General features: G+C 36.7%; 2 long non-coding RNA genes across 2 annotated transcripts in view; one reads left to right on the forward strand and one right to left on the reverse strand.

Moving 5' to 3' along the window:
* Window positions 1-18,973, forward strand: part of LOC116664299 — a 140,076-nt gene extending 121,103 nt beyond the window's left edge. The window contains exons 3-4 of the long non-coding RNA XR_004320738.1: window positions 16,659-16,729; window positions 17,565-18,973. This is a non-coding gene — a long non-coding RNA (uncharacterized LOC116664299). The remainder of the gene's footprint in view (window positions 1-16,658; window positions 16,730-17,564) is intronic.
* LOC116664300 overlaps window positions 1-23,945 on the reverse strand; it is a 345,391-nt gene that overhangs the window by 87,558 nt on the left and 233,888 nt on the right. The window lies entirely within an intron of this gene.

Genomic DNA, 23,945 nt, shown 5'->3' on the forward strand with positions numbered 1-23,945 from the left:
TAATTGCGCCAAAGCTCTCGGATCCTGCCATCCATAATGTATAATATATTGTGGCATGCTTTTATAAAGTTAAATGTTTCTTTTGATGAGAAACATTTATCACCTAAAAACACTTGAGGTTTTGCTTTCTTTCCCCCACTTTGTCTTCATTTAAATTTTTTTCCTGGCCTTTTCTGGTTACTCCAATTTCTGTTGTTAACTCTGTAGGGTTGAATGATAGATGATCTGACCACTGAATGGAATTTCGTTTATTTTATTCTGACATTGACTCTACAATAGCTCTACAAGCCTATATGAATATTAAGATTTCCTCAAGAAGAAGATTTAAAACTCCAAAAGCCCAGTCATACAGTTCTCTTTCCTTTTCCCTCAATCCTCAAAGACTCTTTACTATTTTTAGAAAGTCTCTATCTACCGAAGAACAGTCTTAATGACACAATGTCATAGTAACCATGTGCATTATCTGAAATAAAGACAGATAAGGGAGTAGAATAGAATATAATGAATAAAGAGATGAAACAGTATTTTTTTTTCTCTCAGAGAATGGTCTCCATTTTGAAATGTTAACAAAAAAAAATTATGTGGAAGGAATTAAAGTCCACTGTAGATAAAGAGATTGTAAAAGAATATTTACAAACACTAAACTGAACAAGGACAGATTATATCCTGTGGTAATGGTAATAATAACAGGATATAGTTAAACAATTTGATACATCATCTTGTGCATTAGCCATGTAAACACACCAGCCGGATATCCTGCCACAAGGAGCACGGCTAACGGATGGCCCCAGCTATCACTCCTCTGGAGTCCCATCTACGTTCATGCTAAGGCCACTCAGTGTCCAGTGAGTGAAGAGAACATCATTTTGAGTGGAATATGGATAGTTCCTAGCCTAAGCGGACAGCTCAATTGCTAAAAATTCCACTGCTGGTGACCTAGGAAAACATCCTAGTGCCAATGCTTTTTCCAGGTGAGATGGGTCAGGTATTTGAAGGATATGTGAGGGGAGGGCACTGGGCAATGCAGACTTAGTTGGTTAATACAATGTTGTATTTTCCTCTACAGATAGATGATGAGAAACTGAGGTCCATTAACGAGCAGCTGATCTCTAACAAGAGAGCCCCTTTGGTAGCCTACAAAGATTTGATCTCCTCTGGTAGAAGAGCAGACACTGCTCAGTAGCTGACTAAAGATCTAATGGAGTGACATAAACAAAGACATTTGAATACTCAGTGAAGGTGGATCTGCAATGCCAAGGGGAGGGTCCTGGCTGGGAAAACCCAGAACCCTGAAACTTGGGATGGGAATATTTGGGTGGACATCCCTGAGGAGGTTGGCTCTGCAGAACTCACAGGCTTACAGAGGGGGGTCCACCCTTCCCTAGTAAGAGCTAGTATTTCTCCTCCATTAGACAAGGCTACAGAGGCCTTGCCCTGCAAAGCAAGAGTTGTGCCCCTCAAGAGCTACCTCCATCTGCTCTCTAGCTAGGACAATAATTGGGTTAAATCCTAGCATGCTTGAGTTGTATTGAGCCTGATAAAGGAGGAAAAAACTACACACTAAAAGAGAGTGTAAGAATTAGGTAGTATACACTGGAAGGACCCAGGCGAGTACCATTGGGATTGGATTTTGATGGACCTTGATCAACAGATCCAGAATGTAAGATAGGATAAGCAAGTTAATTGACTTTAAGACAGTTCTCAGGGCCTTGCCTGTGCAGGGGTCACAGGGGATTAAGCAAACACATGGAAAAAGCAAAGGCTAATGTGGAGATGACTGGGTTGCCCTGTCATAGTGAAGGGAAGAATAAAGTGGCTGAGGGACATGGGCATGCTGGGATGAATAAAGTGCAAAACCAGAAGACCCAGCAGAAGACTGTGTTCCATGGAAGAATACAGAAGACACACCACTCACCAAGGCCATTTGGATTCTGGAGAAAGTCAGACAATTATATGCTTTTTGGGGAGTAGTTCCTGGTATGTTAGTTTGGCTCTGGTAGAGATGAAATGGTTTACTATGGGGCTGTCCATCATTAGCTGGGTTTGTTAGACCCCTGAAATCATAAAACTGCATAGTCCTGGAGTAAGTTTTTCATAAGATGGAAATGTACACCTCAAATTGAGCCCAAGGAGGAACCAGAGGGCATGAGTAAACTAAACAAATGGGTAGCCAGGCTCCCATATCACCTGCACAGATGGACTAAAACCCTTTCCCCAACTCATATTTGGCCAAGTTGGTTGGGCAAGGTGGTCTCATAATACTAGCTGAAGGGAAAGGAGGAAAAGCCCAAGCTTAGTTTAGAGTAACTTGGCTTAGTTAAGTGGGTACAAGCTAAAAATGGACAGTGGTTGCATTAAAGCCACCTTCAGGGGAGGTCTTGAAAGACTGGAGATGAAAGTCTCTCCAAAGGACAGAGCCACAAACAGGACACTTGGTCATCCATGTTGTATGGAAGAAGTGGCCCTACATGAAACTGTGGACTGATTTCTGGTCAATGGCCAATGGCCTGGCTGAATGGTCGGAGGCCTGGAAGGGAAAAGACTAGATGATCAGAGACAAGAAGTTCTGCAGTATAGGCATGTGGGTAGACACATGGGATTGGGCACTAAGTTATCAACATCCACCAGGAGGTATATACCATTGAAGATGTACTGAGCAACGATGTAGTCAGTATCTTGGACCACTGATGCTAGCTTTTGTTATTGGTCACATTAGAAGTGCCACTATAGGCACATGTAAGTAGTAGCCATGGTAGCAGAGACAGCCTACGTGTGAAGCCAACAGTAAGGACTTCTACTTGACAAAGCAAATCCAGCTCCTGGTGCCTGTGAATATTATACCTGTCATTAATAGAGACCAATGCTGACCTTCCAATATTATGGCAAAATTCCTGAAGCAGATAAACCAGCAACCTGTTGCAAATTGACTCTATTGGGCTTCTTCCATCCCAGAGAGGCCAATGGTTCATCTTAACAGGAAAAGGTAAGTACTCTAGGCATGTATTTTCCTTTCCTGTCCACAAAGACTCAGCTAGGTGTTTATAAAACGCCTGGTTCACAGGCATAGAATCCACACAGCACAGCATCCAATCAAGGGACCTATTTTACACAGAAGGAGATGTGGGTGTTGGCCATCATAGGATCATATCCATCATAGGATCCACTGTTTATACCACATACTATACAACCTAGTAGCAGCAAATCTAGAACTCTGTAAAGACCTTCCAAAAGCATAGCTGTATTATTAGCACAGAGGCAGCACTCCTAAAGGATGAAATGCCATCCTTCAGGATGCAGCACAAGCATCATAGACCTCTACCGGGTGCTGTGTCCTTCATGGGAAAATACATGCATGGGGGAACCAAGGGGTCAAGTAATGGATATTTCATCTCTAGAAGTTTTATTTAGATTTTTATTTTATTCTTTCATATCGTTCTTTAATGTGTTTATGATTTTCTTAACCTTCTTGGACATTAGGGACGTTGTTATAACAGTTTTAATGTTTTTTTCCCCTCTTTTTGCAGTTCTAGAGTTTATTTTTGTTTCTCTTAAAAATATGTATCACTTTTTATAGTTTCTATTTGTCTGTCAAAATTTTTTAACTTTGCTTTTATGTATATGTACATAGTAAGAGCACTTGTTTTACAATCTATGCCTTACAATTTCAATACCTCTAATTGTGGTGGTTAATTTTATGTGTTAACTTGACTGGGCTAAGCGATATCCAGATAGCTGGTAAAACATTATTTCTGGGTGTGTCTGTGAGGATGTTTTGGAACAGATTAGAATTTGAATTGCTAATCAAACAAAACAGATGGTCCTTCCCAATGTGAGTGGGTATCATTCAATCTGTTGAGGGCCTGAATAGGAAAAAAAAAAAAAAAAAAAAAGGTGGAGGAAGGACAAATTTGCTCTCTCTGCTTGAGCTGAAGCGTCCATCTTCTCCTGTTCTCAGACATTGGTGCTCCCAGTTTGGGGACTTTCAGACACAGATTGGGATTTACACATTCAACTCCCTATTCTCAGACTCGAGACTGGAACTCAATTACACCACTGGCTTTTCTGGTTCTTTAACTTGCAGATGGCAGATTGTGGGACTCGTCGGCCTCCAGAGCCAATTTCTGTAACAAATCTCCTTGTATAAGCAAAGAGAATCAGTAGGATATGTACACATATTTTGTTTGTCTGGGGACCCCAGATGCACTATATTTCTCTTGTTTATCTTATGTTTCCTTCTCATGTTGACTTATCTCATGCTTCTAGTTATTTTTAATTTGTCATTGGATGCTATATTTACAAAATTATTTGTAGAAATAACTTGATTTCTAAGATGATAATATTTTCCTCCAGGGAATATTTTTCATTTGCTTCAGTCAGATGCTGGAAGGCAGTCCACAACAATCTTCATACAACTCTAAGTTTTAAGATTTTCTAGATCACTTGGGATGACGTGCAGCTTGGCTGCGTACCATTCTGGGGCTTGTTATTCCCAGGCCGCACTTACTCTTACAGGATAGGTCTTTAGGACTAGCAGAGGACATTTATCAGAATCTGCACCACTGGTGAGTCCCAGATACTACTGAGTTTTGTTTCCCTGCACCTTTGAGGTCACCAGAAGCACAGCTCAATGTCTTGACTGTCTCTTATACATGGACAAGTGGCCCCAGGGCAAAATTTGCCCAAATACCTCTTCTTTCTATCTCTATAGGTCCTCAGTCTCTGATTTAATCATTTTTGATGTCTTTTGGAAAATGCTTTAATTTTTTTCTCCAAAATTTATAGTTGTTTTCAGGGGCAAGTTTGGTCGTAATTACCTAATCCAACATTGGCAAAAGTGGAAGCTCCATGATACATTAATTCTGGGAAACTAAATTATATCAATAACATTTAAAAGAGAAGGGAATGTATGGTTTTATAATATGAGACAGGCATGTTTACTGATATCAGTTGAAAGTTGAAGAGCTATAATGGGAAAAAGAATCTACACTTTTAAGAGGCTTCAGAAGCTAGAATGTAGAGAAACACTCTAAATTTCAAGGAAATAAAAATTTGAAGCAAAACTTGTTAACGCTTAGATGGTCAAAATGAGAAAGATTGCTTTAAGGGCTACTGAGGTGCCTAATCCTGGATAGATTCAGGTAACTAAACAATGATTTGTCAAAGGCTCATCCATAGGCCATGAATTGAACTCATTGACCTCTAGGGTCCCTAATAAGTGAGATTCCAAGATTCTTTTTTTTTTTGGTGGAGTATATAGTCAGTTACAATGTGTCAGTCTTGGGTGTACAGCATAATGTCCCAGTCATATATATATATATATACACACACACACACATATATATACACATATTCATTTTCATATTTTCATTAAAGGTTATTACAAAATATTGAATATAGTTCCCTGTGCTATACAGAAGAAATTTGGCTTTTTATCTATTTTTGTATATAGTAGTTAATACTTGCAAATCTTGAACTCCCAAATTTATCCCTTCCCACCAGTAACCATAAGATTGTTTACTATGTCTGTGAGCCTGTTTATTTTGTAGATGAGTTCATTAGGGTCTTTTTTCTTTTTCTTAGATTCCACATATGAGTGATATCATATAGTATTTTCTTTCTCTTTCTAGCTTACTTCACTTAGAATAACCACTTCTAGTCCATCCATGTTGCTGTAAATGGCACTATTTTATTCTTTTTTATGGCTGAGTAGTATTCCATTGTATAAATATACCACAACTTCTTTATCCAGTCATTTGCTAATGGACATTTAGGTTACTTCTATGTCTTAGCTACTGTATATAGTGCTGTTATGAACATTGGGGTGCATGCATTTTTTCCAATTAGAGTTCCCTCCAGATATATGCCCAGGAGTGGGAATGCTAGATCATGTGGTAAGATCATGTCTATTTTTAGTTTTTTGAGGACTCTCCATACAGTTTTCCATAATGGCTGCACCAAACTACATTCCCACCAACAGTGTAGGAGGGTTCCCCTTTCTCCACACCCTCTAGCATTTATCATTTATGGACTTTTGAATGATAGCCATTCTGACTGGTGTGAGGTGATACCTCATGGTAGTTTTGATCTGCGTTTCTCGGATACTTAGAGATGTGGAGCATTTTTTCATATGCCTATTGGCCATCTGTATGTCTTCATTGGAGAATTGCTGGTTTATGTCTTCTGTCCATTTTTGGATTGGGTTGTTTGGTTTTTGTTGTTGCTGTTGTTACTAAGTTGAATGAGCTGTTTATATATTCTGGCAATTAAGTCCTTGTCCATCACATCATTTGCAAATATTTTCTCCCAATTCTGTAGGTTGTCACTTTGTTTTGCTTATGGTTTTGTTTGTTATGCAAAAGCTTATAAGTTTAATTAGGTCCCACTTGTTTATTTTTGCTTTTATTTGTATTGCTTGGGTAGACTTCCCTAGGAGAACATTGCTAAAATTTATATCAGAAAATGTTTTGCCTATCTTTTCTTCTAGGAGGTTTATAGTGTCTTGTCTTATGTTTAAGTCTTTAGGATATTTTGGGTTTATTTTTGTGTATGGTGTGAAGGAGTGTTCTAATTTCACTGATTTACATGCAGCTGACCAGTTTTCTCAACACCACTTGCTGAAGAGACTGTCTTTACTCAACTGTATATTCTTGCCTCCTTTGTCAAAGATTAATTGACCATAGGTCTGTGGGTTTATTTCTGGGCTCTCTATTCTGTTCCATTGATCTATATGTCTGTTTTTGTACCAATACCATGCTGTTTTGATTACATAGCTCTGAAGTATTGTCTGAAGTCTGGGAGGGTTATTCCTCCAGCTTCGTTCTTTTTCTTCAGTATTGCTTTGGCATTTCTGGGTCTTTTGTGCTTTCATATAAATTTTAGGAGAATAAAAGTCCAGGACCAGATGGCATCACTGGGGAATTCTACCAAGCATACAAAGAAGAACTCATACTGATTCTTTTCATACTCTTTCAAAACACTGAAGAAGAGGGAATACTCCCAAACTCATTCTAGGAAGCCATCATCACCCTGATACCAAAACCAGACAAAAACATTACCAAAAAAGAAAATTACAGGCTAATATCATTGATGAACATAGATGCAAAAATCCTCAACAAAATATTAGCAAACAGAATCCAACAGCACATCATAAAGATCATACACCATAATCAAGTTGGATTCATCCCAGGGACACGAGGATGGTTCAACATACACAAATCAATCAATATGATACACCATATCAACAAAAGAAAGGACAAAATTCACATGATCATCACAATTGATGGAGAAAAGGCATTTGATAAAATTCAACACCCAATTATGATAAAAACTCTAACCAAAATGGGTATAGAGGGAACATATCATAACATAATAAAAGCTATTTATGACAAACCTACAGCCAACATAATACTCAATGGTGAAAAACTAAAGTCTTCCCACTAAAATCTGGAACAAGACAAGGATGCCCACTCTCACCACTTCTATTCAACATAGTCTTGGAAGTCCTAGCCACAGAAATCAGGCAAGAAAAAGAAATAAAAGGGATCCAAATTGGAAGAGAAGAGGTAAAATTGTCACTATATGCAGATTACATGATACTACATATAGAAAACCCTAAAAGCGCCACACAAAAACTACTAGAGCTGATAAAAGAATTTGGCAAGGTAGCAGGATACAGGATTAACATACAGAAATCAGTTGCATTTCTTCACACTAACAATGAAATATCAGAAAGAGAGAGTAAAGAAACAATTCCTTTTAAAATTGCATACAAAACAATACTCAGAAATAAATTTGACCAAGGAGGTGAAAGACTTATACATGGAGAACTACAAAACGTTGATTAAGGAAATTAAAGATGACTTAAAGAAATGGAAAGATACCCCATGCTCTTGGATTGGAAGAATCAATATTGTTAAAATGGCCATAGTGCCCAGAGCAATCTACAGATTTAAAGTAACCCCGAGATTCTTTAATTCCAAGAGAATATGGAGATGACCTCTGAGTTATGTCTGTAGTGTAGGAAACTGAATTATTTTATAAGGAATAACTCATCCTAGGCTCAGACTTCTAAAGGCTCATTTCTTGTGCAATCTCTCTGATTGAAATGTCTCACCAGCAGAATTCCAGAAATGGAATGTATTCTTTCTCTGCTCTGTGAACATTAATTTTTATGTATATTTGTTATAGTTCATAATCTGGGATAATGCCCTGTAAACAGGGAGTTGCTATTAGCACATTAATTAGGATTCCCTTTATGGTCCTATTGAGAAATATAATTATTTGTTAGATAAAATCCTTTGCTTTGAGAATCCCAATTTTCATGTTGAGTAAGAGACCCTGTTAAAACCACAGAAGACAATTCATAGAAAAGCACATTTTCACATACCTTCTGTATTTAAGCACTGTCTTTCTAACTTAGAAGTACAAATGACTGTAAAGAATGAAAGCACCTTAAATTCATGCTAAGTGATTCTTTGTGTTGGCAATAGGAGTGTAAACATGACCCAAGTTAACAAATTTTCTAAGAGCTACTATTCCATGTCTAAGTGCTTGAAAGCAAATCATTTTATTTCCTCTTCAAGTCTGTACAAGCCAGAGCTTTTTCTAAACTGTTGATTCCCTCAGATGCTGTTAACAGAAATAGGGGAAATGAAAATTTTTTATATCCTAAATTAGAATGTACATGATGAAATATTATGCCCTAAAGTTATCTTAATGGGCAGGGTCATCCAGAGAGAATTCTTATATCTTTATTCAATCCATGCTTCTGTGGACACACGTGTTAACTTTATATCTATCTATACTTTTAAGAAAATAAGCTGCTGCGAGTTTATCTCCGTTGGGCAGGTTTACCTAGCCAATCGGATAGGAATGTTTTGGGTTGTCATTCAGCTTTCCAAGAATGCAGCTGCCCATTATAGAGGTGTAAGAATCGGTGTAGTGCACTTTTCTAGGTGAAGCGTTGCCAGCGTGAATGGTAAAGCCCTGCTAGTTCTGTGCGGTTCTCCTATTGATGTGCTACTCGCGAGCAGAGCTGAGAAATGCATCACCACCCAGTCCTCATTATCTTTCCCTTACCATTGTTTTTCTAGCAAGAGAGACCTCCCAGGTGCTATGGATATGGTTTTGTCCTTGTCCAACAAGAAGAAAAGATTGTCTAGATGACTGACTACAACTAGTAACTTATAAAACAAACTTAGTACCTATAAGGACATGCAATGAAAACAGGTAGACATGAAAGATACAGGGAAAAGATTTTTAGGCATTGTAGATGCGCTAAGATCCTTATAGCCAATGGCTCTCCCAAGAAAGGAAGAAAGTAACAAAAAGGTTATCATTTGTTATTTATTTAGAATTTTACCTTCTGTTAGGCATTGTACTAGGTAATTTAAAAAACAATTTTTTATCTTTATGGCAGTTTTTCAAATTAAGTGATATTATTCCCACCTTATAGAGAAAGAAACTTCTCCAGAAAGATTAAATGATGGTGCCAGTCACACAACCAGATAGGGAGGGTATCTGAGCCCAGCTCCTGTATACTCAAGATTCCGCCCATCAATTTCTGTTTCAGTTCCCCCTCATATTTCATTCTACACAAGTACCAGTGAAGTAAGAGACAGAAAGAGATCTGAAAATCTAACCATCAGCAACAAATAAAAACACATAAATCTTATCAACCATGCTGTTGAGGTTATAAGGAGACTTCTTATAGGGGATATTATTATAAGAAAGAAGGTGCAAGAGAAGTAGACTCACCACGTAGATAAAACTAGGAGTAAGCACTAATAATTAAGAGTCACTTGCCCAATGGCTTCTACTTTCTATCCTCCTAAGTGGAAATTTGCCAACTGTAGACTTCCAGCATCTTATGCCACATTAGGTTTAGAGAATTCTCCATCATGTGAATCTTGTGGAAAGCACCAGTGCCTCTCACCATAGAAACTGCAAAAGGTAGATACTGTATTGCCAGTTTTCCTTGCACTAGACTTGGATTTAGGCATTGGTACATCCTGATAGAACTTATTTTTTTCCAGCTTTACTGAGCTGTAACTGACATAATATTTTGCAAGTTTAAGGTATACATTGTAATGATTTGATACATGGATATAATGTGAAATGATTACCGTAACAGGGTTAGTTAACATTTCCATCACCTCACATAATTACTTTAGTGTGTGTGTGTGGTGAGAACATTTAAGATCTACCCTCTTAGTAACTCTCAAGTATTGTTTACTATAGCCACCATGTTATACATTAGATTCCCAGAACTGACTTATCCTGTAACTGGAAGTTTGTACCCTTTGACCAATATCTATTTCCCCCACCCCCAGCCCTGACAACCACTATTCTACTTTCTGTTTTAATGCATTTGACCTTTTTTTTTTTTTTTTTTTTTTTTTTAGATTCTACATAGAAGTGAGATTTGTCTCTCTGTGTGGCTTATTTCACCTAGCATAACACCGTGAAGTTCCATCCATGTTGTCACAAATGAGAGGATTTCATTCTTTCTTATGGCTAAATTTCACCCATAGAGGGACACTTAGGGTGTTTCCATATCTTTGTTATTGTGAATATGCTACAGTGAACGTGGGGTGCATATATCTTTTTGTGATCCTGATTGCATTTCCTTGGGTACACACCCAGAAGTGCAATTGCTGGATAATATGATAGTTCTATTTTTAATTTTCTGAGGAACTTTCATACTGTTTTCCATAAGTGGCTGCACCAATTTACATTTCCCTCAACAGTGCACAAGGATTCCCTTTTTTTTTTCCAAGTTCTTGGTAACACTTATCTCTTGTCTTTTTGATGATGGCTATTCTAACAGGTATGATGTGATATCTCATTCTGGTTTAAATTTTGAATGAAGAAGTTTGAGTATCTTTTCACGTGTACGTTTGTCGTTTGTACGTCTTCTTTGGAAAAATATCTAATTTGGGTAGGTCTTCCACCCATTTTGAAATCAGATTTTTTTTTTTGCATTGAATTATATGAGTTCATTATATTTTTGGATATTAACTCCTTACCAGATGGTTTGCAAATATTTTCTCCCATTAAGTAGATTGCCTGTTCATTTTGTTGATTGTTTATTTTGCTGTGCAGAAGCTTTTTTTAGTTTTATATAGTCCCACTGATTTATTTTTTTGCTTACGTTGCTTGTGCTTTTGGTGTTAAATCCAAAAAAAAAAAAAAAATTATTGCCAAGACCAGAGTTTTCTTCTAGGAATTTTACAGTTTCAGGTTTTATGTTTAAATTTTAATCCATTTCTAGTCTATTTTTGTGAGTGACATAAGGTAGGAGTCCAATTTAATTCTTCTGCATATGGATATCCAGTTTTCCCAACACTATTTATTGACTAACTTTTACCCAATGTATATTTTTGTCTCTCTTGTCCAATATTAGCTGATTGTATATGCGAGGGCTTATTTCTGGGCTTTCAAATCTGTTCCATTGATCTACAAGACAGTTTTTATACCAGTATCACATTGCTTTGATTGCTATAGCTTTGTAATACAGTTTATTAATTTTTTTGGATTTAATATTCATCTTTTTTTAAATTGAAATATAGTCAGCTTATAGTGTGTCAATTTCTGGTATACAGCATATGTTTCAGTGTAGACACATATATACATATATTCCTTTTCATTTTCTTTTTCATTATAGGTTACTATAAGATACTAAATATAGTTCCCTGTGCTATACAGAAGAAATTTGTTTATCTGTTTTTTTATTGAAGCATAGTCAGTTTACAATGTTGTGTCAACTTCTGATGAACAGCACAGTAGTTCAGTCATACATATACATACATATATTCATTTTCATATTCTTCATTTATAGGTTACTAGAAGATATTGAATATAGTTCCCTGTGCTGTACAGTATAAACTTGTTTATCTATTTTTTATATAGTAGTTAGTATCTGCAAATCTTGAACTCACAATTTATCCCTTCCCACTCCCTTCCCCCCGGTAACTATAAGTTTGTTTTCTATGTATGCAAGGCTTTATCTGTTTTGTAAATAAATTCATTTGTCTTTTTTTTAGATTCTACATATAAGTGATACCATATGGTATTTTTCTTTCTCTTTCTGGCTTACTTCACTTAGAATGACAATCTCCAGGTCCATCCATGTTGGATAGCTTAAAAGACTTAAACATAAGAGACTATAAACCTCTTAGAAAAACACAAACATAGGCAAAACATTTTCTGATATAAATCTTAGCAATGCTCTCCTAGGGAAGTCTACCCAAGCAATACAAATAAAAGCAAAAATAAACAAATGGGACCTAATTAAACTTACAAGCTTTTGCACAGCAAAGGAAACCATAAGCAAAACAAAATGATAACCTATGGAATGGGAGAAAATATTTCAAAATGATGCAACTGACAAAGATTTAAAAGCTTATTCAACTTAATAAGAACAAAAACAACAATTAAAAAACCAAACAATCCAATCCAAAAATGGGCAGAAGACCTAAACAAGGAATTCTTCAGTAAGACACAGAAATGGCCAATAGGTACATGAAAAAATGGTCCATATCTCTAAGTATCAGAGAAATGCAAATCAAAACTACAATGAGGTATCACTTCACATCAGTCAGGATGGCCATCGTTCAAAAGTCCACTAACGATAAATGCTTGGTGAGAGAGCGTGTGGAGAAAGGGGAACCCTCCTACACTGCTGGTTGGAATGTAGTTTGGTGCAGCCATTATGGAAAAACAGTATGGAGACTACTCAAAAAACTGAAAATAGATTTATGATATGATCCAGCAGTCCCACTCCTGGGCATACATACAGAGGCAACTCTAATTTGAAAAGATACACTGCACCCTAATGTTTATAACAGCACTATATACAATAGCAAAGACATGGAAACAACCCAATGTCCATCTACAGACAAGTAGATAAAGAAGTTGTAGTATATTTATACAAGGGAATAGTACTCAGCAATAAAAAATAAAATAATGCCATTTGCAGCAAAATGGATGGATCTGGAGGTTGTCATTCTAAGTGAAGTAAGCTAGAAAGAGAAAGAAAAATATCACTCATATGTGGAATCTAAAAAAAAAAAAAGGAAAAAGAGGACACTAACGAACTCATCTACAAAACAGAAACAGACTCACAGACATAGTAAACAATCTTATGGTTATTGAGGGAAAGCGGTGGGAAGGGATAAATTTAGGAGTTTGAGATTTGTAAATGTTAACCAATATATATAAAAATAGATAAAAAACAAAGTTCTTCTGTATAGCACAGCGAACCATATTCAGTATCATATAATAACCTTTAATGAAAAAGAATATATGATATGTATGTATATATTATATGTATGACTGGGACACTATACTGTACAGCAGAAATTGACACATAGTAACTGACTATACTTCCATTAAAAAAATCTGAGATACTTGTTAAATATAGAGTTTACTTGAAATATATATATATCATGAGCCAAAAATTCTTACATATTTTGTTCTTTAATTACCTAAAGAAAAAACTCTTAGCAAACTAAAATGTCTATCTTCCAAATATTTTTCCTATGTTTTGATGACACTCTGTTGTCTAAGGAGGACTGGATGAGTATATGACCATTTGTCAAAGTCTTTATTCTTTATTTACTTGTTCCTTTTACGTGAGTCCTTATCACTTTTTTTTTTTTTTTTTTACTCCCAACAAAAGAAACAGTAATAGAAAATCAGCTTGCTTTCTTTCTACCCTGGAAATGATTCCATCTATCTATGTGTCTATACGCCATCCTTGATCAATATACTCTGTTAAGATGGAGAGGGGCTATATTCAGGAGCAAGTTCTTGATTGGGATTCCACCAGAAGCCCCACTTCCTCACTGAGAAACAACACAGATGCCATAACCTTTCCTTAGTAACATAACTTTGCACCTGGTTTGGCTGAGTTGAAAGGTATTCATGTTTTAAGTTTTTATGCCTGTTGTCATGTGTACTTCCTGCAAGCAATTTTGCCCACTTGAACATTTTACTTTATTCTATTTATTCCTTTGCTTCCTTCATCCTCAGTGGAAAAAATAAATTGTATGTGTAAATGAGTTTATATTGTTCCAACTTCAGTCATCAATTCAATCTTTTTAATCTTGTGCCTTCTAGATAAATGATGTTTTTTATGGGTTCTAGATACTAAAAGAGGAATTACAGATGGGGTACTGCAGCATGAAAGGTCTCAAAGGTAGTTTCATTCATGTCATGATTTTGACTAAAGATGGTTTGAAATTCTTATCTTTATTCTCTGAGGTTTTCAAGTTAACCCCATATCTTGGGCTCTAATGTGCTCCTTGCAGACAGCTTAATTTGATCTCTTTCTTCTCTCTGTTCTTCAGTACCATTTTGGATTTTACAAAAAAAAAAAAAAAAAACAAACAAACTGGGAGAGATTTCAAAGGAATACTTCTAAGACTATGACTTATGCCCTTATGGTAATACATAATTTAATATATTATACTTTCTTATTCATTCGGAACAGGAAATTCTGGTTCATGAAGTGCTGGACACATTAATCTACTGTTGACTTGACATGTGTGAGAGCTAAGAAAATGTACATGGCACCTCACTATCTAGGGCAGTATGGTGCTTGTCATCTCTTGTTCCCTAGATCCAGAAATATATGCTTCTGTCTGGAAGGATATCTAAACCTGCAAACAGCCACACCCCATAAAGCCCTGTCTCTCCTCGTGTCACGTGGTCACTTGGATAGTATTCCAGTGACCTTTCAGGGAGCACATCTGCATCCTTATGTGACCCACAGGCTTGCTCTTGCTCCAGAGGCAATCAGACTGGGTCTGCACATAACAACATCAGAACCTTTAGAAGAAACTGAATATACTTTATTCATCACTTTTCCCTCTTTGCTTTTTTTCTTCTGCAAAACATTATTTTACTTGCTAAGTTGATAAAGCCTTCTTTTTCCATGTTTCAGTTTTTACAATACTGTATAGAAGACTTTTTCTATATAGAAATTGACTGAGAATGGAGACAGTGATGTCTTTCTTGCTCTTCCTTTCCTGTCTCCAGTTCCTATTAAGAGTTATCTGTTCCTACCTCATCTCATATCCCATTCAAAATAGTTCTCATTCTCATGTTTCCTCTTTCAATGATTTCTCTAAAATTAGGGAAGCTGTATGTCTATCTTTTCAAAATCTCTGGCCCCTTAAGACTTTTAACTATGTTTGATCGCTGGAAAAAAAGTGACATTGTGGAGGAAAAGGAACTTGCCTCTAATACATAGAAAGGCAAGTCTGTCTCTTCAGTGTTCAGCTTCACCTGGAGTCTAGTCCAGTCCGACTATCACATGGAAAGAAATAGAGAATAAGTTCTTTGGCAAGTTCAATGGTTCTAAAGCACATGATGTTCGGCTTGAGGTACACAAGGGCTTTAAAAAAAAGAATCACTCTTGCCTGTGCTAATATCTTAAGAATTACAAGATGTAATTCCTAATCCTATGTTCTTTTTTACCCACTGCCCAGCTGCACATTTGTTTTGGTCTTTGTATATCTGGTTTGACCACTAAAGCAGTCAGTCAAAAGTAGTCCTTTAATTTTATCTGCATACATATTTATCAATATCTTTGTGAGGAAAAAGTTTCAGTGCATGCCACGAGGCATGCTGTCACCAAAAATGCATTGCTTGTACATGCTTAGACTTCTCCATGAAATTCAAATTCAGGTTGCTTTATTTCAGACTATTTTTCTGTATGTAGACATAGATTTGTGACAGACAGGTGGAAAGGAGGGAGAGAGAAAAGAAGATGAAAGGGACAGCAAGTGAAGATCTAAAGTGTCCTTATTACTATGCGATGTAGATAGGTTTTGATTGACACCTTAGATTACAGAATTTTAAGATCGAATGTGGGAAACAGAATATTAGTGAAGATTAGCCTTGATTTATATTTGTGCTCCAAGGTCAAGAGCATACAGAAACGCAGTAAAACAATCCCCCTTGTCTCTAAGAGGTTACCCAAACCCACTGACAAATTAGTTTTCCTAAAACCCTGAGGATAAAACTGCCCTGTGGTGTTAGAGCACTCATTGTGTTAGTCATTGCCCCTGTGGAAGCAACTCAAACCTGCTTAAAGGAAAAGGAGAAAGCACTAGTTCACTAAGCCAGCGTGGGTGGGTATAGCAGGAAAAGACCGGAACGAGGGACTTGCCAACTTTTCTCTCCCAGCCTCTCATCTCTACTTTATCTTCTTACAGACATTCTCTCTTGTTACAGAGCAGCTTCAATAGGTGATACTTAAAAGCTCAAAAAAAAAAAAAAAAATTGTTTGTTCCAAAAAAATTCTGTTGTTTCCAAATTGGTATTCCTATACCAATGAAATCCTGTACATTCTAAGGTAAATAAAAACTTTAAATGAGTATTAAAAAACTGCCTCAATATGCTTGCTTTAGAGCCCTTGAGTAATTAATATTATGAACAACTTACACAAGAACAAGTGTACTTAATGAAACAAGAACATTTTCCTGCTGGTTCCCCACACCAACATTTAAAACTACTATTAATTAAACTTCACTCTTACCCAGTGCACAAAACAGAAGCTAAGACTTACTGAGTGCTTATTTTTCTGGTTACTTGTATCATCTGATTTAATCATCACAACAACTCTATGATATAATATTTCCATTTTACAGATGAGAAGTTGCAGCACAAAGAGGTTCAGTATCTTTCTTGAGGACATACTGCAGACCAGGCACAGAGCTCAGTAAGTAAAAGGCATTCTGCACAGAAAGTGGTCAGCGCGAAATGTCATAAATATAGGGTATTTCTAGTCACTTGCTATCCCATCAGAAGTTACTTTATATTTTCCTTCACCTTCGAGTCATACTCTTTGATTCTAGAATGCTGACCTTAAGATGACAAAATCAGTGGGGCATGCCCAAAATAGATGTTACACATTTAACACTGTTCCCACCTTTAAAAATAGTACAATATTGAACAAATAAATAAAGAGATAGATATGTCCCAGTGGCTATCATAATTGCAACGTCAGATTAAGAAATACACTGAGAATTTGTATCTTGCACTGGTATCTTTCATGCATGTTAACAAGACGGATACAGTACATCAAAAGGACAACTGGCCCAAGAAGTGAGTTGTTTACTTGTCAGTCACTAAATAGCAGAAACAAACTGACCCTCTCTCAGCCCCAAACGTGCCACTTTCCTAAGGACTGACCATATGTGCTGATTATGTACAAAATGGCAAAACAAAACAAAGGGAGAGATTTACTTTAACCCTGACAAGCTAGAAAGTGGAAAAAGTAATAATTTTTCCACTGATTCTTTCCCTAATCTCTAGTGGTCGTCATGTTATAGTGGGAAAATATCTTTAGTTGATTTTCTCAGTATTAAAAATGAATAAAGCTCCTAAAGTAATATATTAATGTTCAGTATGACTATGATAAAGTAACTACAGGAGAGGCTACCAGAGGGAAGATTTTTCCCACTTTAACTGTACTCTTCCATTCTTCACTCTGTCAAAATATTTTGCCATACAACGGTATTTCTTTTGTGAATCACTATTTTTTTTCCTCTTAGCTTATCACACAGAAGGAGTTTCAATTAATAAAACAGCCGCCTTCCATTTGCCAATGAAGTGATTCAAGCTGATGCCACCAGCAGAGCAGGAGTGCCACGGGACCAAGCGCGACATGATTTAACAAAGTGTTGTAATTAGAAGTGTATCGTTTGGGGAAATTACCTAGGATACGCTTGTGAACTGGCAACCACCTTTGCTGTCACCAGCGCAAATGAAAATTTAACACGTATAATAACTTGTGCATGCAAATTTAGAGTGCATTATTCAAAACTCACGGAAATGAATCATATGCCATTATTTAATCTACAATGATTACTTTTCTTATTTTGCATCCTCTTACGCAGTCAAAGTGATTTAATATAGTTCTAAGTAGTTTTAAATGAGTTTGAATGAAGGTTATGAACTTAAAAGTTTACACATATTTGTATGTAGCCACCTTGAAATAATTTTTGTGAAACTTTCCATTTATAGGCACTAGCTAGCACCTCTTCCTTTCAGCCAGGTCCACATTTAGTAATCTCTTGAACCCTCATCCTTTAGTAACGCTTTTAATAAAATTCAAAATCAAAGGTAAAATAATGCAAACATTGTATTTGTGTAAGTCTTAACTAATTTTACTTAGGTCTGCCATTTTTAAAACTAGCATTATGTGGACCAATTCATACATAAGTCTTTCATATGTGTTTCAAAGGGGGCTCTTTCTGTAGACAGAGGCAGCAAATGCATCATTTGGCCCTTCTAGGGGACACATGAACAAGCTGTACAGGGATGTGCCCAGTAGAGCTTGTATGTGCATCTGTGCATATCTGTGTGCACCTACCCTCTTGTGTGAGTGCACAGGGAAGGGCAAGAAACAACTTGAACCTGATGAACCCTTCTCTCATTCTGCACCAGGTGATAAGATATGGATGATCAGCAGAAGTCTTGCTAAAAGAATCTGAGCTTCTGTCCTGTCATGAATACCTGACTCTGATGTGAACAGTTGGAATCAGACAATCAAACAAAATAATCACAGGTCCTGAATTTACCTGACTGGTTTAAATATTGCTTGATATAGGCATCTGATTTCCCCAAGAATATGTATTTAAAAAATCTTGTAAGCATTCTGTCATAAGACACATTAGGCAGAACTTTCATTTGCTCTGATAAAGTGGAAGTTGTTTCAGAGCAAAATACCAGCAGCAAATCTGAGCCATTTCCAGTAATTACCAGTAACCTGAGTAATTTCTTAGAAAATGCTCCTGGGAATCGAAAAAGCTAAAACCAATAATGGAAATCCAGAATCTGAGTATCTTTGAATCACGGTTTAGAGTTATTTTGAAATACGTTCCTCAGATCTCTGAACAGATGGCACTTCTGTAAAATCTTCAAAAACCTGCTCATTTTGTTTTCATAAATTTTCTAAAATAAAAACATAAAATTAACTTCAAAAAATCTGCATCTCAGTCTTTTTTTTTTAACTGATTAATCAATTATGGGCTCCAATAGAGTAATAAAAGCATCTTTTCAGTAATATTAAGCCTTTGATGCATAATTCTTAGAGTGATGCAGAAGACTTAACTGGTCAAGTCTAGGACATTTTATTGTTAATATTTAAAAACTTAGTAGAGATATGATATTTATATGTAAATCTTGATAAAAGTTGGGTATCCATTATCAAGATTTTTTCTGAGTAAAAAAATATAAACTCTGGCTGTTACAAACTCAACTGAAAAAAGTAGAATATAAATAAAAGTTTCCCCAAAGACATCTTTAATGCTAATATTGGCATTTACAGATCCAATCAAGGTGAGTTATTTTCATTACAAAAAAAGTTTTTTTTCTTAAACAAAATATTTAATGCAGATTTCCTTCCTTTGCATAAATGAGGATTTATTTTCAGATAATAACACAAAAAATAACAAAGGCACTTAGATATCAAAGTTTGGAAGTCACTACCAAGGAAACAAAGTGAGAAATCTAGGGCATAAAAGCATTTTATCATGCAAATCAGTTAAAAAAAAAAATGCTGAGTTAAGCATACAAAAATCCTTTGATATCCCTGGGCTGAATAAGAGCCCAGCAAACACCATTTCTGGAGGACATTATAGTGACAGGCATCAAAAGTGTTTAAAATGTTTTACCCCTTGACCCAGTAAATCCTCTTCTATGAATTTATCTTAAGAAAACATAAAACAAACGAACAGACAGATGTTCACTGATCTTTATTACAGGGTCATTTGACAACAACCCAAATTCCCCAGAATAGGGAAATAACTAAAGTACAGTAGACACACACAGTACAACTCTACAAACCACTGACGGCGATAATGTAGATATTGGTGATGCATGCAGCTTATGTGGGAAGATGCTAATGATGTAATGAGTGAAAAAGCAGGTTGTACAACCGTATATAAAATATACGTAATAAGTGTGTGTCTATTTATCAGACACATACTTACATAGGTAAAGGACTGGAAGATAGATTTGGAGCAGATTTGGCTGGTTTCAATTTTGTTTATGGGTTTTTTTTTCTAATTTTACATAATACATATGACAAGTTTAATAAAGGTATTTTTTTCTTTTAAATATGTGGTAAGATGCTCTTTCTGGGATGGTTTAAGGGGCATCACTGACATGCTATCAGATTGTGTGCTTTAGTTTCTTTTAAAGAATGTCAAGGAATCATATGATGATTTTCTGGTCTTTAACTTTTTAAATTAGCATCATAATCTGTCATCGTGGTGTGGTTTTTCACGTCTCACTTCTCTAGCTAAAATATTTGTATTTCCATGTAAATAATTTGTGCAGTATTTAAATTTTACTGTAAATTTTATTATTCTAATATGTTAAGCTGATTAATTTTATTTATGATAATGAGCATAATTAAGAAAGAGTTTCTTCTCGTCCTTTAATCTGCAATTATTTCAATAATATAAAAAGTTTCCTCTCAGTATTAGACACTCTGGATGTTAATTTTGCATACAAATGAATAGAAATACTAGAAAGAAACATTCCAGAAAACAAAGAATTGAAAGAATAAAGATATCAATATGTCTTAGACCATTTACGTACCAGTAAACAGTACATCTCTTTTAATTTTAAATTATTTTTTCAGCCTACAGACCCTTTCATTTGTGCAATCTGTTTCAAAGCATGAAAGTCTGGAATGACAGAATGAAGATGTTTAAAATTTTAGAAATATCCTAGTTGAAAGGTGAAGAATTATTTTTCATGGAAATTATGCAAGGATTATACTGTAAAAGTGATATATAAAAGACATCGTGGTAGAAATAAATCCCACAGACTGTCTTTTTCTCCCAGCATGACCCTTGAGAAATGAGGACCCCGAAAGGTTGCACACTCATGTCACATGTCACTTTTGATGCTCTTCCTGCTGCTGGATACACGAGTGTAAGCATTCTTCTCACTTCTACCTAATGTCCATTTCACAGTGGGTCGCACTGTGCTGCCACTGAAGATGGATACACAGATTTTGGTCTTAACTAATATTCTACTAACTTCTCACTTTATTCTTCTAAGCAGGAATAGACAGGATCTCTTCTCTCTTCCTCTATCTTTCCTGTGTTAACAATATATACCTTGTACTGTATAAAGTACATTTTCTTGCTAGAGGTTGCTTTCTAGAGTTATCCCTAGAGCATATGGGGTCCCAGGAAAACATTTTTGCGGAGTCCAAGCAGGTCCTCGTGAGGTATAGTGATTTATTCTAGAATAATTGAGAAATAGTTCTTATGTATGTGCGTATTATCCAGTCAGTGCACATGGAGATTCTTTTTAGTGTACAGGTACCATCTCTTTCTGTTCAGGTCCAGGAACCATTTCTCCATTTTTTTTTTTTATTCAAGGTGCTGTTCCCAACTAATTTCTTATCTCCCTCCACAAGAAAAAGATAGTAATGTTATTAACTTATGAAGCCATGGCTTTGAGAAACTGTTCTGAAAAAAAGAAATAGATTCTCTTTCCTTCGTAAGCATCTCATACCATTTTAGCTAACACTGGTAACATCATTAATCATAAAGATTCCCTCATTTTATCATGCCATCCATGGAGACTGGTTTCCAACGGCTCTTTCAAAGGTTGTTACTTACATTCATTGATGAAACCACAAATGCAAATCTTACCAAGAATATGTAGGAGAATGTGAAGGATAACTTGTTTTCTGATGTTAAACTTGCCATTTAGAATTTTATAGCATAAAGTTAGAAAAAGACATATTCCAGCCATGTCTTCTCTTAAACACTTTAGCCATAACCACTATATTCCAAGAATATAATCTTTCCCAATATTTAACACCTGTGCTTTCTGCACACTGCTACCCGAGGGAAGGAGAGATAAGAGAAGAGACAGGTGGTCCCATCTGCTCAAGAAAAGCCTTTCCCTCAACTGCATCTGGCAAGGATTACAACCCCCTAGGGGAGCACAGTGTCATCAAACAGCCTGGAGATAAGAAGGGGCCCACTGATGTCATAGAGCAAAGCCCCTAAGACAGCTGGTCACTTTAGGAGTTGAAGACAGAGAGTTGGAGAGCTTCTTAACACATGGGTCCTAGGCTGGGCTGGGATCCCCTGCATGGAGAGCACTGCTGGCCAAGGCCAGTCCAAGGTGCCAGAGGGGACTCAGAAGGAGGAAGGCACCCCTGAGTCCTGGGGCTGCGGCTGGGGCCAGCTTGCCCACGGCTAAGGGTGGCACTGCTCTCTACTTCAGAGCTCTGTGAAGAAGAACCCAGAACATATTTTGGTAACTCTTATTCAGCTAGCTAGAATTGGTGAAGCATGTACTGCCCCATAAGTTCTCTGCGTTTTGCTCGCCAGCCTAGTACAGCCAGTACGAACTGCACTGGTGGCCACTTAAAAGTTACGAAATTGTAACAGTCTGATTCCATGTTTGATGTTTGCCTGCAGGCACCTCTCAAATCCCCCTGGTCCCCACTCCTCTTCTGCCCTGCATCTAGGCAGGTTGATAAAGTTCAAATGCTCTCCCTCTTTGGCCTTGATGGGAAGTTCAAGTCAACCAATCCCTGTTTTACATCCAAGAGCCTCAGCTCAATATCCTAGCTACAAGTAACAACCCAGCCCGTCTCCTGTCCCTGATCTCTCAAGCCATTTCCGAAGCTACTTGGGAGCCTGACCTATCTCCCTCCAGAAACCCTCATATGAGAGTAATAAATATTTTCATACCCTCTTAGGGTAATGTGTGGGCATCAGTCCCAACACCCATTATTAAACCTTCGGTCAGTGGAAGTCCCTCCCAACTGTGAGGTGAGTGCTCACAAAAAATAATTTAACCTTCTGGCCTTTGCAAAGCCAAGAAAGAGATGCATCCTAACTGTGGAGAGCCTGGGCTGTGACAATTAACCAGATTTAGCAGTTAGAGCCCCTCTGCCTTTGAGACGCAGACTCATCTTACAGTGAATTTTAAGTACAACTAAATTTTGATCCACAGTAAACCTGCTCCCTACAACAACTTACTAGCAACCCTGGTGGCCTTTTGGGAGGTAATGTAAGAGGCCCTAGTTCTAACAAATTCTAGCCTGAAACAACGGCACCGCTTCAGCTACATTTGTACCAGCTGACTGCTTTAAGAAAGGAAACTGCAGAAATTAAAACCTGTCAGATAGTTTCATGTGCTTTCCGCCTGCTTCCATAGCCAGAATGGATTCTGAACTTTAACCAGAGATTCTGTAAGTGCAGTATAAATACTGACATCATCAGCATCCCAAATGATGCATCTTGAGGGCTTGGTACTATTTTTTTGAACTAGCAAAATCCACACTCTTACAAACTGTATCGTATATTGAACAGATCAGAGTACCAGGATTCTGACATGTCCTAGTCCTTTTTTTCTTTTCTCCCTGCTAAAAGTTAGGCAAACTTGGAAGCATAATTTAACATTTTTATAAGAGGATCAATAATGTCTCTTCCATATGCAAAAATCTGCCATCTATTGTCTTCAAAAACATAAAATTAGCCACAGGAAATGTGCAAGAGAGAACAGAGTATCACTGTAGTATAATAAACACAAATGTTGGCTATACATCAGTGGAAATCATAGGTCATTCAAATTTTGGTTGAAAGAAGCAGCCACATAATGTCTCTCCTCCAATATTCTAGAGAGTGCAACTGCTCAAAATCCCCCTTCTGAATAAATGTAAACCAGAATTGTTTCCTGATACACTGACTGTTAGAAAAATCACTTACGAATATGGGTCTTATCTTACAAGACGGGTCCTAAGACGTCTTCCTTTACTGTCTTTGCAGATTTATCGCAATGAGTCACGCAAGTACTATTTCGTGTGTGTCCGATTGTTAGAAGTACTAGGAAATAGGACATCAGAATGGTTCAAAAAACATGGAAATTATCTGGATCTTAGAAGATAT

The sequence above is a fragment of the Camelus ferus genome, chromosome 6 (genome assembly GCF_009834535.1).
Source record: "Camelus ferus isolate YT-003-E chromosome 6, BCGSAC_Cfer_1.0, whole genome shotgun sequence".
NCBI classification, from domain to species: Eukaryota; Metazoa; Chordata; class Mammalia; order Artiodactyla; family Camelidae; genus Camelus; species Camelus ferus.